This window comes from Lepidothrix coronata, unplaced genomic scaffold (assembly GCF_001604755.1).
Source record: "Lepidothrix coronata isolate B3197 unplaced genomic scaffold, Lepidothrix_coronata-1.0 Scaffold11, whole genome shotgun sequence".
Taxonomy (NCBI): Eukaryota; Metazoa; Chordata; class Aves; order Passeriformes; family Pipridae; genus Lepidothrix; species Lepidothrix coronata.
In genome coordinates, this window is record NW_016690191.1 from 6,121,309 (window position 1) to 6,140,371 (window position 19,063).

The window sequence follows — 19,063 nt, forward strand, 5'->3', positions numbered from 1 at the left end:
TTGGTTTTGTTTGGGTTTTTTGTTTGTTTGTTTTGTTTTGTTGAGGTTTTTTTTTTTTTTTTTTTTTTTTTGCAATTTAATGCTTATGCTTTTTAAATATGTTAGTGTCTCAAAAGAATATTTGATTTTTATTCAAACACATGCAATGAGGAACTCGGAGGAGTGAAGTGGATGTTATGATCCAGTTTCTCTTTTTAATATCCCTCTAGATACCACTGACAATAAATGCCCTGCTTGTAGCAAGAATTCCAGCTTTGTTTGCTTTTAAATAATGATCACTCTTTTTCCCTATCATTTCCTGAAGAGAGACCTAAGAAACTAGGATGCTTTAACACCACATTTTTCAGTGCAACAAATCTTGGTTATGTTCCATTTTGAAGTCAATGCCTAGCCCAAGATCTGACACGCACACAAAAAAAACACTTATGAGAAAGATGGTTTATTGTGTCTTTTCTCCAAAAGCCGTAGTCCCCTTAAACATGTCCTTCTTGATCTGAATACAGGCAAAATCCAAACAAAAACTCTTTTTGAAAGGAAAATATAGCAAAACACACAGTAATTAATTAGTACTACAGAACTAATTCTCAGTATTTGAGCACCATCAATTTAGAGACTGTGACTATACCTCAATTCTTTATCTTTTACCTTCTTGTAGCCCTACTGCTCTAACAAAACTTGCGTAATTACAATAACAGAGCCGACCATAGTCACCATTTCATTTTATCCAACAGAAATGAATTGTGCAACTGGAATCACTGCCCTGCTTCATCAGCCCAGATGACACACAGAGCTACATTAAACCCAGTCCGTGCTTTAGAGCCCTGGGGAATGCACTGCCTGCATCGGGGTCACCGAGACAGCTGACAGTAACATGCAGTGCAGTGCTGTGAATAACACATTCTGTAAACTGCTGAATAAATCCATTCGATAATCTGTGACCATGTAAATTTTTCTTAAAGCTGAATGAAAAGATGCTTTGCTTTCCCTTCCTATTAAGTTTTATTTTGCTGAGGCCCACAGCATATGCACGACAGTCTTGTCAACAGCTGTTTTTCCTTTTAAGCTTGCCCTGTCACTTAGGGATTTGAATTTTTGCTGATAAAGTGTAATAGAAGCTGCTTCCTGCTACACCACAGCAAAACAGATGTTGTAAAAGTTGTGGTAGCCCTAAAGCTGGTCTCTGTAACAAAATCTGTTCAGGGCTAACTTTCCTTCTGTCACAAGAACACACATTATATATGTTTTCCTGCTGGTTGATTGAAGTAGGCATCAAACAAACATTTTAACTAGGATTTTTTTGGATGAACACTGGGTCTCAGAAAGCAGCAGTGTGGGAATGAAAACACATATCAAAGAAACTAGGACAGGAAGGTGCTCAAACAGTCCCTGAGTTCACCTTACTACTCCAAGGCCCAGGTATCAGCACCTATGGCATTCCTTGTCAAGCCTGATCTTACAAAGCTGAAATGATTCCATAGCAGCCCTAAACAATCTATTCCAGTGATATATTACCCTTAAAAATTGCAAAGTTTTCCCTCATATCTATCTTCTAATCTCTTTTGCTTTAATTTAAGATCATCAGTTCTTGTACTGTTCCTGGAAGACATGAAAAAACAGCTTATTCTCCTTTTCCGAAGAGCAGCTACAGCTAAGGTCTTCTCAGCCTTCTTCACTTGACCTCTAGACTAAACAAACCAAATGCTTTCAGTTTGCTTTCATACCTTACATTTTCTTTTATCATCCTTATTGCTTGCCTCTGGTCTCTCCCCATCTGATGCATTTCTGGTCTGCTGTGCAGCATCCAGAGTTGGATAAGCAGTCCAGCTGACATGTGAGCCACCAAGAAGAGTGAAAGGCTTTCCTCCTGTATTTAATATGTAATACTTTTGAAACTTCTGTCTTTACATATGATGCTTGTAGAGATTTTTCCCCACAGTTTCCATTTTGACATAACTAGTTCAGGATTTGAAGGTAGTGGAACCAGTGAGATTGGATGTGTAGCTGGGTTAGAACCTCAGTGAATATTCCTGCTATTACTGCAGATCCAAGTCACTTGTGCACCACACTGTTTATGCTGTAAGTCTTAGGATCCAGAAAATCTCCAGGCAATGCTGAAGACTAGTAACATTTACACTTTACACACATACACATTTATTTATATGTATTTCAGTTCTCTTTAATATATTTTGTGCTGTTTGGTTCCGGCACTGGAACCAAAGAGTGCCTTAGTGCACTCTTTACAATCTGCAAAAATAACCATAATTCTTTATTCCCAAGGCTTGATCCTCTCAGCAATTACAGCTTCTTCCTGTGCAACCACACAATTGGGCCTAGTATGGGTATAAAACTTTTTACCTATGGCTTTGGATAGGCAGATACCTTCTCACAAATTATGGAGTTATATTTACTAGCACACATTATTTCTCCTAGCTCATGCACATTGGGATGATTCCTAAATAATTCCCCAAGATGTTGACTGGTATCTCAACAGCTGGTGAGCTGATACCACCAAGCTTCTCTTAACAATGTTTTTCCCCATCTGCTCTCCTGCATTTGCAGTACTCTTAAGTTTCCTACTCTTATTTCCAATGACTTTATCTTCCCACATAGTATTGCAGAATAGTCAGAGGTTAGACTGTCAAGGCTTGATGTTTCCTTATCTTTGTCCTAATCCCTAAATTTCTGTCCAAAATGAAAGCTTTGGAGAGGTTATCATATACCAGGCTGCACGTTCTTGCACCCTTCATTTTCCTCTGCTTCACCCTTCCCACTGTTAAAGTGAAGTTTGTCTGTATCAAATGTGTTATTTAGACACATATCCACAGTAGACCTGAATTTTAAAAAATCATGAAAGTTCTACATGGAAAACAAAGAAATGACCTCCCCAAGCAAGAACTTTTTTTACAGAAAAGAAATGGCTGCCAGGCCCATGGCAGCAATCCAGAGAGGGACCAGATCTCCTTACTCAAGCTGAGGAACACCAAGCACCAACACAAGGGCAACTTCTGATTTATAATCCACTACACCAGCCAGAGGTGGATGCCTGCCTGACTCACTAAAGGGAACTATTGAGCAGTACAGTAATAATTCATGCAGCTGGAATAAACAGACATTTGGATCTGAACATCACAAGAAAAACTTGATATCTAAACACTATCTTAGTAACTTCAGAAAAAAGCCCCTCAGCTTAGCTTACAGTGACATACACTGCAGATCAGAGGACACTAACAGGTACATGGCACACCTGATGCTTTTATGTCATTTGCATCAGTACAGATGTCCTGCAGAGCAATGTGCATTGGTATATTCCAAGTCATGAACCAGGAAGGAAAGAACTGCATAATTCCGTCCTGAGACAGGAATAGAAAGTAGACCAGTTAACAAGAAAAAATTCCTAAATTATAATTCAGAACCTGAAATGACATTAATGTCTCATTGGAAATATCATAAAGGAGGAAAAATGCGGCTTAACCTAGACCTGGGAGAGCCAGGCAAGGCAGAGATCTTCAAAAGACCCTCGAGGATCATCTCTTCTCCTGTTTATGCTTCATCTGTTTTCCTCTCTCTCTTATCATGTTCACTGTCCTTTTCCGGGGATCTTACCGGTGAACCTCTTAATCCATCTATGCTGTGGGACTTAAAGCAAGGCTGCAATTCCATTACTGGCATATTTTCCACATACTTTCTCAAACCATGGCATGAATAAGCTTCTTGCAATCATTTACTCTTTAGAGAATTAATTTCCCTTTATAACCAAGAAAACAAAACAAGAATTCTTCATCTGCTTTCACATGCCAGAAAAATGTTTTACTAAGATACCCATCTACGTGAATCAGATACCAAGACTCTTTGAAGTGTTACTATAAAAATCTGTATCACATTCCACTACAGCTAAGTGCAAGGCCTGTAAAATATTGCTACCACTTTTGAAAAAAATATTTCTATTACAAAAAGTCAGTTACCTAATACCATATTCCTATGAAATACTTGTATTGAAACAGCATCTCTTATAGAAAATAATTATATAAATGAGCATAAAGTAAACAAGTAATTAATCTAATCCATTAAAATAAACAATAATATGAACAAATATGACAATATTTGTGGTTCATAACTCAACAGACATTTCTATAAAATACCAGGCATCTCTATACAGTGAGTCTGCAATCCCTTCCCTGGAAAGTCATCAAGCAGTTTCCATTGACTTTTGCTGGTACAAAAGTTCACTTAATAAAACAAGCTAAAAGTTATAAAGGCAGGATCCCAATCATCTGCTGAAGAAAATGAGAGCAGACCAGAGACAAAAATAAGACAGTAGTTATATATTAGAAGACAGTTCATGATACAGAAAGAAAAACATAGCAGAGGAGGGACCCTTGGGTTCTGCAGGCAACCCTTACAGCAAACCCCAAGCAAATGCCACTGTGGTCAGAAAACAAAAAAAATAAAACAATCAATACATATGCACACAGTTCTAAATCTGTCTTAAATCATATTCTTTTCCTGTAACTAATGTAGAAAGCAATTGGGTTTTTGTAACCCTAACTACTCAGGGAATCTGATTTTTAAATTCACACAGCTCCCTTAAAAAACACATCTTTTTCCAGCCTGGGGTAGCAGAGGCTGGGGATTGAGATCAGCACTGTCTCAAGAAGATTGGGGCAAGAGGTCCCATTTTTATGTAAATGAACAGACAGCCTGTGACCTGTGAGTGTACTAGAGAAACTGCAGTGCCTGCCTTTCCTACTTTTCAACAGGAATCATAAAACACCCAGAGGCTGTATGGCAGGAGGTAACCAGAGCAGCCTGGTGAGCATCCAGCTGGGGGAGTATTCCCCCAGCTGTGTGACAATATGTCTTTGTAAATGACAGCCTTTCATGCAGTAATTATAGCTAAAATCTTCTAGTCTTGCTGGAGCAGGCTACTACTTCAGTAATTCCCAAGCAAGATAAAGAGCACTAACTCTACTGATCACTGACATTAAAACCCTGGTCCAATTAGAGCAGACAGACTTACACAGATTAACACAATTGGATCAAACTGATCCCGTGGAAAGCAAGGCGTTTTCGAGGTAACACGCGGTTCACTTCCAGGGAACAGCATGGAGTTGGACACAGTGCAGGACGACTGCCCGCTTTTTTCACGAGAGTTCCGCACTGAGCACAATGCAGTTCTTATGAACACAGGATGAAAAAAAGAGGGGTTCTAGGGATATTTACTACTTTAGTTTGTGCACATCATTTCTGAGTTCAGGTCACTTTTGAACAGTGCTCTCAGGCACGCAGTGTGTCTCTTGGGGTGTCCTGTGCAGGGCCAGGAGTCGGACTCGATGATCCTGATGGGTCTCTTACAACTCAGCATATTCTCTGATTCTTTCCCAGGTCCTTAGTCTTTTTAATTATAACTGCATGTTGCAAGAAAGTTTCAAAGGAGGCCACTCTGAAACAGATCACTTTTCTTTTCTTTCTTTTTTTTTTTTTTAAATATACACTAAAACTGCTTTAAAATTGTACACAGACTGAAAAATAAGATGAAGAATATCAAATCAATTCTGTCAGACTTTGCAAGGGTAGATTTGCTGAGAAATACAAAACCTTAAATGAAGAACTAAAGGATTGCAACTTGAATGCAACAAAACCTACGCACAGGTTTTGTTTGAAGAGATTTTGCTAGTACAGTAATCGATACTGGCTGCAGGCTTTTCCATTTCTCAGATATTCTACACACTTGTATAAAGCACTTCTACAAAGCAGAGTTTGATACTTTTGCCACTGAACATGTTTTGCCAACAAGACGAATTCCTGGAACTTTTCTAGCTCTCGAGAAGGTAAAGCACACCAGTGTGTTGGAGAGAGCATATGTATAAAAGGAGACTCTCAGCCATATCATCAATTATCCAGGCAGCATTCAACGGTAGATTAATGTTCCAGAAAAAAAAAAAAATCACTAAGTAAAACCTGGTTCTTTCCCACATTCTCTGCAGTACCACTGACGACACAGTTTTAGATATTTCACATGAAGGATGACTATCAGTGTTTTTATGTTGCACAGGGAGCCTCTTTCTTCAGGGTCTCTCAAAAAGAAACTGGTACTGAAGATTTCTTTCATGAGGCTACAAAGACCTGTGTTCCAGCACTGACCAGGTGACCTTGAGAGGATTTAAGATCATCCTGACCTACTTTCCAATTTTTATTTTTAATTGACAATCCACATTTTTTCCTGACTGCACACAGTTCACTTGAAAGTCATTGGGATTACCATCAGACATGAACTTGAGCAAGCAGAAGTAGAGAGGTTGATTAACAAATATTTCAGTTTTTAAAATCTGAGGAAGATATGAGTTGTTAAATTCCAAAATCTCCACACCCACACGGTGACCTGTCAACCTTAGCCCAGCTTTGTTCAGTTGGGAAAGAGGAGCAAGTGCTCTGCTTGGCACAACCAACCACAAGTTTGTGTCCCCAAAAAACAACAAGTTTCTGATAAGAGTGATTTTGCTCAGACCTGCTGTTCTTTCCAATCTTCTCATTCACTTTAAATTGTGGTTAAAATTTTAGCTCAGATTAAACAACGAGACCCACTGTTGTTCCTAAATATTGTGGACAGTTCCAGGCATTATAAATACAGGCGATGGCAGCCAGGCAGAGCACAAACAGGCAGGTGCTGAACAAGTTTTCTACCATAGGCAGCTTTGCCAGCAAATATCTGGCCTTCAGTACCCTTGCTATTTCTGTCCTGGATGTCTCTGGAGGAATCACTGCCAACTGAAAAGTACCATACCAATTTGTGGGGTGGTTTTGTGATGCGCATAAATGAGTTCTTGGATAGGTTTAAATTCATAGTGACTCGTGATTTAAGTGCAAATTTAAATTCTGGTGTGTCTAAAGGGGAAAGGTTTGCGCATTTCTATTCGAGTCTGCCAGCTGGCTCCCACTGCCACTTTGTTCCTTTGCTTTTCAAACTAAAACATGAAGGTTAAAAACAGTTGTTTTAATATTTAGCACAGTAGAAGGTTGTGTTCATACGAGGGCCCTGGAGAGAAAAGCTTTTGAGCAACTGAGGGAGCCGCTAAAAGTCAGTATACATAGGATACATCAGTTGCATTACTTTTATATGTCACCTCTAGTGAAAATGAACTGGGAACTATCAAGGCTTGGCCAAGGACTGATAGAGAACAACTGATACTGAAAATTAAGTTAAGCATTAGAAGTTAGATTGAGTATATGAGTGTTCTTTGATAAAACAAGGGAATGGAGAAGACTACAGTGGTCTTTTCTAGCTTTAAAACACTAAGATGATTTTAATTTGGAAAATTCAGCTCCACATGCCAAACACCTGATACTTATAACTGTCCAGTTCCAGGGTCTTGTTACAGATAATTAGTCCAGCCCCTAGCTACTAGGTAACACATAACTCACACTTACTGTATTGGAATACCTATATCCTACATCTACTCTTACAATGTTTTTCTTTAATGGTCTGTCATCTACTGCTTAAAACTGCTCATTCCACTTTCTTTGGTGCTATTATACCTCAGTTACTACATTTATTCTAATGTGGCTTTGTGACCACTGAAACCAGATGGAAAATTCTTTCATTGCCCATATGAACACCAATCAGCCTTGTGCCAGGCTACCATAATGCCCCAAGTAGTGATTCTGCAGAAGTTCAGAAATAATAGCCCTGGTTTTCTGCTAAAGCTGATTTAACACCCACTTGTGAAGCAACTAAACAGACACAGAGCAGGATAAAACAGAAGCCAGTTGAATGTTCACTCAGTATTTTTCAAGATGAGTAAAGCACACAAGAATCATTATCCTGTCCAAATATTATATAAGATGTTAAAAGCCTTTAAAATCAGAGGCACTTATTTTAAAGTGTATTTAAATATTTACTATGTACATTATGACCTCTCAACTTGGTGCTTGACTTCCAGCTCTATAATAGATACAGACCTCATACTCTTGGTACATCTGCCAGAGCACGGATTCTCCACTCCTATTGAAAGGAGAAGTTAGAGCCAAACTACTCCCCTTGGAACCCCTTCAGAGTCCTTCAGTCAGCCTATGCTATAAACTTCCATTAACTATGAGAAACAAGAAGTTCCCCACTACCAGGTATTTTTATTTATTAATTTATTTTGGAATTATAGTCTCATTTTCTCTCTCAGTAGACCAAGAACAAGTTAAATTTCTTCCACAGCTTCTACCTATATGTAGTACACTTTCCTTGTACCAAATTAGCATGACGAGCTACCTTGTTATGGGCATGTCAGCAGAAATGTCTATATGCTTATTTAGTAATGAAAACCTGCCCTCACTGTTATCCTAATAATCAGAAATTTCATCTTTTCCTAGCCAGCTGCCAAATTTTTTCTTTCCTTAAAGTAAATAATGTCTATATTATAGTTGTATATTATACTTCTAGATCCATGCCAAACAAAATTCATGTCATGGAGACCTTGTGATTTAAATGCATCACGTGAGACACGGGACAGTAACAAATCAAACAGAGCAGGAGAACAGGTTTGAACATGGTAATGTAACCAGCAGTTGCCTAAGAAAAGTTTGGAAAAGGATTAGGAAACAGTGTTGCTAGAGCAAGAGCCTCTGTTGCCTCCAGCTGCAGTGGCTATTTCTGATTTGTTCCACTGTGCAAAGAAACAGTGGAAAAATAGCAATGTTATTAAAATACAGATGTGTAGAGAGAGTTTAATTTCTTCTAAATATGCCAACATAGCCTGAGCTATGCCATCTTTCTCACAGCCATCAAGGCAGCTGGCTGCACAGCATCCACACAGAAATAACTCCCGCCCTAGGAGGAGAAGCATTACAATTTTACTCAACTGAAGATAACTTGCATTTATCCAGAAACTTGATAAATGTAACTGATCACTTTAAAATGTGAAAAACACAAATTTAGCAAAGATTTATTTTCCCCTAATGATCCCACTGGTAACAGCTCCAAGCAGAAATACTTCTCACTCAAACATAAATATGTAGCAGACTTCTTAGAAAACAATCCTGTAAGCACAGTTGCTCCAACTGACAGAGAGTGGCTGGTGATAGATAACAGGAATATTAGTGAACAAGGAGAAGAGTTATTTCTGCACTTGCTCAGCATATCCAGAACACAGTTACTTTGTCTCTGCAGTTCTAGTGTGCCACACAAGCTGCACAAAAAGACAACTATGTGTTTAAGTATCTTTTCCACTTCAGCACAGAGCATTATAGATATCTGCAAGGCCATTTAATTTACAGGATATTGCAACATCTTCTTCAGAGATTGAAACACTAAACAACCAATTTACTTTCAGAAAATATCGTGGATACTTCAGTAGCACAGCACACTTCACCAATAACTGATTTATACATGCAAACACGGGCAGATTGTTCAGTTCATAAGCAGTCAGTGCTATCGTACCTATTTCTGAAAGATAATTGTGGGGACAGAAGAACAAAGACTTGTGTCCTGTTTCGGGTCACTGGCGCTGTGTCAGGCTCAGCCAGGCACAAAGGATCCTACTCAAGCCACCACCGTGTGTCTCACAACTCACAGCCTCTCCTGTCAGTGCTACAAAGCACATGTATCCTGGTGTTCCCTTACTCCACACTACAGTCAGATATGATCTTAGGCGAATGTAACCACTGTAACAACCTCAACCCTAGGCTCTGCTACATTACTATCTTTTGTTGGAGCGATTCACACCCAAAAAGCAGGTTGGTAGTACTGATGTAGGCTTCCTCATATCACAGGTGTTCCTCCTTCTCAGCATGACCCCCTGCTCCAGGAATTCTCCAGCAGGCAACGACAGCCAGCTGCCTCCAGAGCAAAGCCACACATTCAGGCAGAGCTCCTGTTGGGCTGTCCCCAGCCAAAGCTGCACAGATCTAAGAGTCCTTCCTACTAAACTGTGGAAAAGTCCCTCACAGAACAGTAAAAAAACCACTGGAGAGCAACCAACATTCAAGCCCTGGTTCACTGCCAGCTAAATTAATTGCCAGACTAGGAATCTCCCATTTCTGCTTCCCATCACCTCTAAAGGGGAAGAAAAAAAAAATTATGATGATGAGCAGGAGTTAAGGACTGTTCTGATTTAAAAATCCTGACTGGTGTTTAAGAGCAGAAATTTAAGTTACCAGCTGAATGCATCAAATGTAATGAAATACAGAGAAACACAAGCCTTTGTGAAATATAACACAAGTAAGAAGAAATACCCAATTTAGTTTGGTATTTTCTATTTCACAAATAGAGTGGTGAGTCAAAAGAGCCAACAAATCAAGCCAGAGGATGACCTAAAGCCCAAAGACAATCAGAGTTACTAAAAATTACTACTAGGAAAAACCCCTAAATGCTTTGAAAGACCAGAGCTGTTTTTAACATCCATTTGAAAGCATACATCTGGCTACAGTGCTCAGGCATCAAATTCTGCTTCTCCGTTTTCTTTTTTTCTAACATATCACACACTTTTCTTTCCCACCATCCACAATTATAAATACAAAAATACTCAGTGTGACACACTCAGTCTCCCCTAAGCACAATACTCCTACTTCAAAACAAAGTAAAAATCTGATTTATCAAATAGAGAACACAAAAGCATTTCAGATGTCAAATATCCTCATGCTAAAATATGTATATCCTTGACAAACTAATTGTTTTTCTGTGGCACTGTGACCTAGACAAAGTCTGAACCTGCTCCACAATCCTGATCAAGGGGCTGACAGCAGGAAGAGTGATGGATGGCAAAGGCAGCCACTTGCTCTGGCTGAGCAGGCTCCACTGTACTGCCCATCCATCACTCTGACAGCTAAAGAAATTCTGTACAAATTTATCTACAGGGCACTAAGCAGGCAGAAGGCAGAGCATATATCCCACCAGCTGAAAGGGTAGATAACCAGAGAGGAACATTAGGCCATTTAGTTTCCAGAAGTAAATTGGTAAATCCCATTTGGCTCCACTGGCTAGGCAAGTGAGATTATGCCAGGAAGAAACGCCACAGAATTACAACTGTGAAAAAGATAATGATGTAATAAAAACAAAGTTGCTGGAAAGAGATTTTCCCCTCCTTGCTTTTATTTAGAGAAAAGAGCACAAGGAAAGTATAAGAAAAAAAATAAAATAATTAAGAAAAGTCTGGGCACTGTGTGTGCTGTAAAGTGGAAAAAGATGAAAGGTCATCACATAATTGAGTCCTTGAATACCGACAGCTGGAGCTTTAAATCAGGACTTGACTGACACAAAGGTTTAACTATCTCTGTCAGTTTTTTAAGCCATAAATAAAGCAATATTCTACATTATTTGGCAGAGAGTGATGACAATGTTCTTTTCTGCACATACACTCCTTCCCAAGCTGACACAGCATGTGCTTGTATTGTATCTGTCACAGTGTTCTTGTATTAATGCAATTCACCAGAATAAACTTTGCTTTATGTAATAATAATACACCTTAAGGTTCAGTATATAAGGATCGAACAAAGCTGACACTTCTGTTTAATACACAGAAAGGAAATCCATTTGGCTATGGCAGGCAAAAGGGTGCATTTTAAAATTAAGTTGTAGTCAAGACAGAGTTGGGCAGAAGAAATTTAGACCCCCTCAAAGAAATCTTTTTTATTGCTTCTGCCTTTCACTTTTCCTCTTTGAAAGGCAGCAGACTGCAGCCCAACTGTACCAAAAAATGCCACTGGGTATTTATCTTGAGAACTTCCTGCAGGTTATACAGTGATCTTTTATAGATTTGAAGGTTTAGAATTGAATACTCATATAAAATAAACAACTGCCAGTCAGACTTTCAAATGTTTTCCTACAATAAGGGGGAGAACCATAATTGCCTGAACTACTTTGTTTGCTTTGCTTTGTAAATGAACATCCTGCTTTAATCAATTGACACTCTTCTTTAACGAGTAAATTGATCTAAACATCTTTCTTTATTTTAACAAATTCCTGTAATTTCTGATACCACATACCCATATACTCTAAGTAAAGGGTTTTCTCAGAAATATCTGATAATTTTACCCTTATACAAGCATTGACTCATTGACTTTTGAGTTATTTGCTCTTGAAATAAGCGATATGTGGTTCCCAAGCATTTGCTTGCAATTCAATGAGACATACATATAAAAAACCCAAATAAACCTATGTTGCTCACACACACTCTCTTCTCTATTTCTGCACTGTGTTACCCCTAAACTTTTAAGCCTCTTCTTTTGCCAGTGTGAGAACCCTGGTAACTCACCTCAAAGGCACCACACTCACATTCAAAACAGCCAAATTCCCACTGGCTGTGGGAGCAGCGTTACAAAGCACAGACAGACCAGTTCAGCATTACAGTGGCTGTAATGATATGCACATTTAAAACAAGATAAGATAACGTTTGAGTAATCGAACGTTAAGTTTTACAGTTGATTACTCAAATAGCTGGTGTGGGCAATGCAAATAAATGACTGCAAAAACCTTCAAACCCTTCTGGCTAGCAAATTGCTAAATCCAGGGAGTCACCGATTACTTTTTTGGAAATTAATTCAGGAATTTAAAAATAAATTAACACAATTTGATATACCCAAAGAATTTCAGGTCCTCTTTAGAGGCACAATTACCATATCTACCCCATGCTCCCCAAAAGCTCCAATTCTACTGCAATCTTGCTTTTGTAATTTCCCCTGAAAAGAGGAAGTAGTAAATCAGAATGCTATTGAGGCAACCTTACCAAAATTCCCTTAGCCTGCCTGGGACAAACTTCATTTAATTAAATTATTTGATTTCCATTCTTAAGTTCAGAGTTATTATTCAAAGTAATCCTTGCTATTATATTAATAACACCAAAGAAGTCACGCCATGCAAAAAGCATTTGGTTTAGGAAGAGGTTTTGACCATGAAGAAGTGTAATCAAAGAAGTGCAGTGGCATTCAGGAGACAACTTAAAGAATAGATGTCTCTTTAATAGTGCTTAAACTGTCTACTCCAGATCACAATGCTGGTGTTGTTCTTGCTTGGCTGACCATATGGAAATTAAGCTTTCCCCCTCTTCTTCACTGCCGTTTTCCTAATGTTGGCTTCTGAGCCATTTAATTACATTCTGTCATAAAACTGGGTGCTGAGCCTGACAGGAACAAGGATCACCTAACTGCTATTGTGATCACCGGAGCACTTGTATGGGCAATGGAGGTGAAAACCTTTACACTTCAGAAAGAGAAGAAAATGCATTTTATCAGTGACAGCACAATGCCCCTCCTAAGCCCAAACAATTGCAAATGTATAGGCTCTGGATGCTGCCATATTCACAATAAGGCCATTCATGTAGACTTTGCTGAGGCAAGTTAGGGCAAAAGGGTCAGAGGGCTATGAACTTTGATCTATGGTTTCAGATTTGGCAAGCCTTAAAAAACCTCCTGCTTCAGTAAGTTTCTTGATTAACCTAATAAGAATTACACAAGAAGTGCTGTGATCTTAGCACTGCATCGGATTAGCTGCCTAGACGGTGTTCTGTGAAGCCTAAAAATCTCATCAAGAAGCATAATGAGAAATAGACGATGGAAGTGTTGAGAAAAAGGTCTCAAGTCTGTGTTTTAATTGTTCAGGCAAGGAATTGAAATGGAAGTTATATGAGAGCTGCATTTTCTGAAGAAGCAGAGTATTTGTCTGTAGAAACATTTTTTTTTTTTAACTCCGAGAAAAATATAATTAAGAAAATTGAAAGCTCAGAAGTGTTCTCAAGATCAACCTTCAATAATTCAGAAACAATTTTTCCTTTTGTCACCTTCCACACAGAATAGAATCTAATACTAATACTCGTATTTACAAGAAATTCTACAAATTAGTTCAACAAAATATACCACAATAAGCAGCATTAAAGAATATCCACAGCTACCTTATCAAAACCATGTCAAAGAAGGAAGAAACCTGAATTGTTACAAATAAAAAGGCTTAGCAATTAATTCCTCAGTTAAGCCAACAGTATATTAAGAATTTTGTCAATTTAATTAACTACCACTCTGTTAGCCCATTTTTATTATATTACAATATAATTTATTAAATTAATCAAATATAATTCATCTTCAAATTATCAGAATTATTCCTTTTCCAGCAATATGTTTTGAAAGACTTCATTGCTAGCATAAAAACAGAAATCTGAGTAGCCACAGCAAATCTACTCTTCAGAAATACTAGGAATTTCTTGAAAAGAACTAGGTAAAAAATATTCATGCTCCAGCACATTTAGCTCATCCTTACAAGACTCTGCAGGCTAGAAAATCATTAAGTAATCAAGTTTGTTGTCCTGGTTTGTAGTGGCTCACACATATGTAAGGAGGCAGGTTTAGAAGCTGACTAATGAAGGATAGTTCTCTGTCTGTTCAATCCTGGATTGAGCACCAGCAAAGACAATTGGTCTCACTGGGTTTTTCTAAAGATTCCTGGTCCCATTTATAAGGTGTCAGGTTCCCCTTTAATAGAAAGTACTTGGATGGCACTTGGGATCATGCTCCCAAGTTTCCATAATCACTAAAGCTGCATTTTAAAAATCCAGAAATAAATATATCTTTGAGCATCTCACAATTCCAGGGACAGGATTCGTTCAGAAGGACACAAAGCATTCCCATAAAAGTCATGATGCACCACAAAGGGACTATGTAGCTGTACTAGGCAGCTGCATTAGTCATTGTGCTAATACTTAGCCACAAGTTTTGATATATCTTTAGCATCTTGCACTGTATGCTCACACATCAACAGCAAAATGTTCCCCAGGAAACATTCCAAAATTGTTTCTTTGAAAAGTAAAGTTCATTTGTGGGTCAATGGGGTAATTATGGCAGAATGAGCCTGCCAATCTCATATAACAGTTTCATATTTCAACAGTGCTCCTTCCCATAATCCCAAGCGACTCATTTTTCCTATTCCATGTGCTTCTCCTCTTATGAAAATAATAACAATAAAAGGAAGCTAATCAGTACTATCAATTAGGAATTATCTCATAGAACAGGATTATACTCTGAAATTGAAAAAGAAAAACATTTTAAGTCTGTATTGTGCTCACTAACATTATTATTTCACAGAATATGTCAAGTTGGAAGGCACCTACAAGGATCGAGTCCAGCTCCTGGCCCCGCACAGGACCATCCACAAGAGTCACACCATGTACCTGAGAGTATCATCCAAACGCTTCTTGAGCTCTGTCAGGCTTGGTGCTGTGACCACTTCCCTGGGGAGCCTGTTCCAGTGTCCAACCTCCCTCTGGGTGAAGAACCTTTTCCTGATATCCAACCTAAACCTCTCTGACACAGCTTCAGGCCATTCCCTCGGGTCCTGTCACTGGTCAGCACAGAGCAGAGATCAGTGCCTGCCCCTCCTCTTCTCCTCCTGAGGAAGTTGTAACTGCAGTGAGGTCTCCCCTCAGTCTCCTCTTCTCCAGCTGAACAGACCAAGTGCCCTCAGCTGCTCCTCACACAGCTTCCCCTCAAGGCCCTTCACCATCTTTATTGCCCTCCTTTGGACTCTCTCTAAGAGCTTAAATTTTGGTGCCCAAAACTGCCCCAATATTCAAGGTGAGACCACCCCAGTTCAGAGCAGAGCAGGACAATCCCCTCCCTCAACCAGCTGGTGATGCTTTGCCTGATGCTCCCCAGGACACAGTTGGTCCTCCTGGTTGCCAGGGCACTGCTGAACTCAGATTCAACTTGCCAGCGACTCCCAGGTCCCTTTCCACGCATGGCTTTCCAGCATCTCATTCCTAGTCTGTATGAACATCTGGGGTTGCCCCATCCCAGGTGCACAGTCCAGCACTTCCCCTTGTTGAACTTCATATGGTTGGTGATTGCCCTAATTTGTTGAGGTCTCTCTGCAGGGCCTCCCTGCCTTCAAGGGAGTCAACAGCTCCTCCCAGTCTTGTGTCATCTTCAAACTTGCTCAGTATTCCTTCCAGTCCTGTGTCCAAGTAATTTATGAAGATGTTGCAGAGCACAGGGCCCAACATGGAGCCTGTGGAACCCCACTCGTGACAGGTCACCAATCTGATGTCCCCCCATTCACTATCACCCTCTGTGCTCAATCCATGAGCCAATTGCTCACCCACCACAGGATGTGTTTATCCAGCTGTGGGCTGGACAGTATGCCCAGAAGGATCCTGTGACAGTACTGAAAGCTTTACTGAAATCCAAAAAGATTATATCAACTGATTTCCCTTAATCATCAAGGTGGGTTTCCTTGTCATAAAAGGAAATCAACTTCTGTCTAAATGCTTCTGAGTTTTCTGTGGAGGAATCTGAAAAACCCTGATATGGTATCTGGTCTGTATATCAAGGACCCAGAAGAACTCCTCCATGAAGCTTTTAAGATACAGTAAAATAAACTCTGGTGCCAAGTTGAAAGCAACATGTTGAGTCGAGTTGCTGAACTTTCTGGGAAGCTGTTTACATATACAAGCCACACTAATTGCTAGATAATAAATTTATTTATCTTCAATTAAGCAAACCTCATGGAATAAGCTCACGTGTAATTTGTGCTGTCTTGCACACAGTCTGTTTATTACTGTTACAAAAGTTTTTTTCCAACCAGGCCTGCTAACAGCAAAATTAAAATGCAATATGAGAAAACTATCCTTTGTAGTTACTAGAGAAGAAAGCACCTGAAGGAAATAAATGCTAAAGATTCAAAAAGAAACCAGCACCTCGAAAAGACATAAGATATGTGTGTAGTTTAATGGATGGAGGAGTGATGCCAGCTCTCCATTTGCTGTGCATCAAAACAGAAAGCTATGATCAGCTACAGACACAAAGGCAGAGTGGTGGCCCTGCCTGACCATCCTCTTTAGTCACTTGTGACAAGGAGCAGAGTCAGGGTAGAGCTCTGGAGCACACTAACAAACAAATGGTGGCCTTGGAAAAAATAAAAAAAAAAAAATCACTGTCATGGTAGCAGAAAACCCACACTCAGAGCTTGGTTCAGCATCGATAGCAGTGGGTAGAACAAGATCATAGCAGCTGCACCCAGCCACATAAGCAAGGTCCTGGAGGTGCTGGATCATGACTTCTCCCTGGGTATTAGCAACTTCCATGCTACCAGACCTGATCACTCTGAGCCCAAAAGACAGGATGACATGCATTGGCATGCATTGGCAGTAAATAGCTGATCATAACTTATGGTCAAAGCCCAGATGTATTTGCCTTCTAGTTTGTTAGATAAGGAATTCAGTTCACTAGCAAGTCTAGGCAATTACAGACAATTAACTACACAAATGATATTTAAAACTCACTTTGATGTTACAGTTGAGCTGCCACAAGCAGAGAACAATAAGTCAGAGACATGAACTACCACACAGGTATAGAACAATGTCTATGAGAGAAACAGTTCCAATAAATTTTCCATACACATAGGAGCATCATACTTACAAGCCTCCATAAAACTTGTACACCAGGGAGAAAGTTACCAAAGCAGAAATATGCATCTGAAAACACTTTGTCTTGCAAAACAAATACGCATCAAGTAATAACAATCATATAGAATCTACAATCATATATATTTTGAAATTCAAAACCTCCTTGTTGAAAAGATTTGTCTATCTACATACTATCACCTAACTGAAAATGTTTGCTTGAACTCTCTATCAAGCAGCACTGAAAAACACTCAGAAAGGTTTAATGTTATTTAGCTGTAGAATCATCTAAAATGCCTCCAGGAGTAACTACTGTGAAGATCTTTAACTAGAAAGGCAGACCAGGATCCTTTTCTTTCATGCAGATATGAAAAAAATATTGATTCAGAAAAAGAATAAGCCTATATTCACTTGTTTAATTTCTAATATGACAGTACACCCAGATTTATAACTACTGAACTGTTGACTAGACTGCTTTTGCTTCCTCTTTATCTAAATACTTTAGCCTAATCATACAGTGAGCCTTCACAAAATTGACGCCCTGCCAAGCACTGAAGTACAATGTCTCTTAAAGCAAGATTAATCTTCAAATAAGTGAGGATAAGGAGTGACTGTGTGTACAGCTTCTCAGCATCCTTATGAGAACAGTTCAAAGACATTTGATACATCAGGTTAAACTGCCTTGGCAGTGGTCTGTACCATAAGCCCAAGGCAGAGGCATCAGTTGTGAAAAACTAGCACTTTGTGCCTATTTACCTGGAAACACTCCAGTTTTAAACCTAACGGTGTAATAGTATGAGAGGAGTTGTGGCTGATAAACAGGCAGCAAATTTGACTCTGAGAAAGAACAAAAAACTAATACAAGCTTTGCTTGCCTTTCTCTTATTTTTTAAAGACAGAGATTTTGCAAAGATTAAATAGTCATCTAACTTGTGAGGATGACATGATGTAACAAGACTATTTGATTTATTGCATTATCACTAAGCTTTGTACTGGCTCCATAGGAATGTTACTAAATAAAGATGGTTCTCAGTTTTGGCATGAGAAATGCAAATCCCAAGTAGGAAAACACGAATTTATCAACAGCTTAGTTTATCTGAAAATATTACTCCGTTGAAAAAACTACTTCTGTCGTTTTCAGAAAGTAAAAATTTCAATTTTCAGCCACATCAGAATTGTACTCTATTTATGATTACTCTTATTATATTGGTTCTCTCTCAATCCAATGATCCTAGCCATAAGGCAAGAAGTGCATGAATCCAGAACAAAGCGTGTGGTTGATAAGGAGCTCAATTTTAGACCAGTAGCAATAGGCAACAGATAGTACAGGCAGACAGGCAGCATAAAGACACATCAGAAACCAAATCAGTGGCTGCTTTCTGTCAGTAGCTGGGAAAGGACAGTTCCCACTGGAAATTTTAATTTAAAATCTTTAAAGAGAAAATTATTATCCATATACATGTTTCCCATTAATACTTAATATTTATATATGTAAATAAAAACATATTTACTATTATTTTCAGACATATATAAGTGCTATTGTGAAATTGTTTAGAAAAATGCAACAAAAACATTCAAATATAAGTGCAAGGGCATGCTCAAAGCAGCTTCCTCTTCTGTTGGATCTGTATGAAGGCATTCAAAGGGGTGCACAGCTAGTGCTGTGCTGGTCAGGAAGGCTTTGCAACAGTGGAACT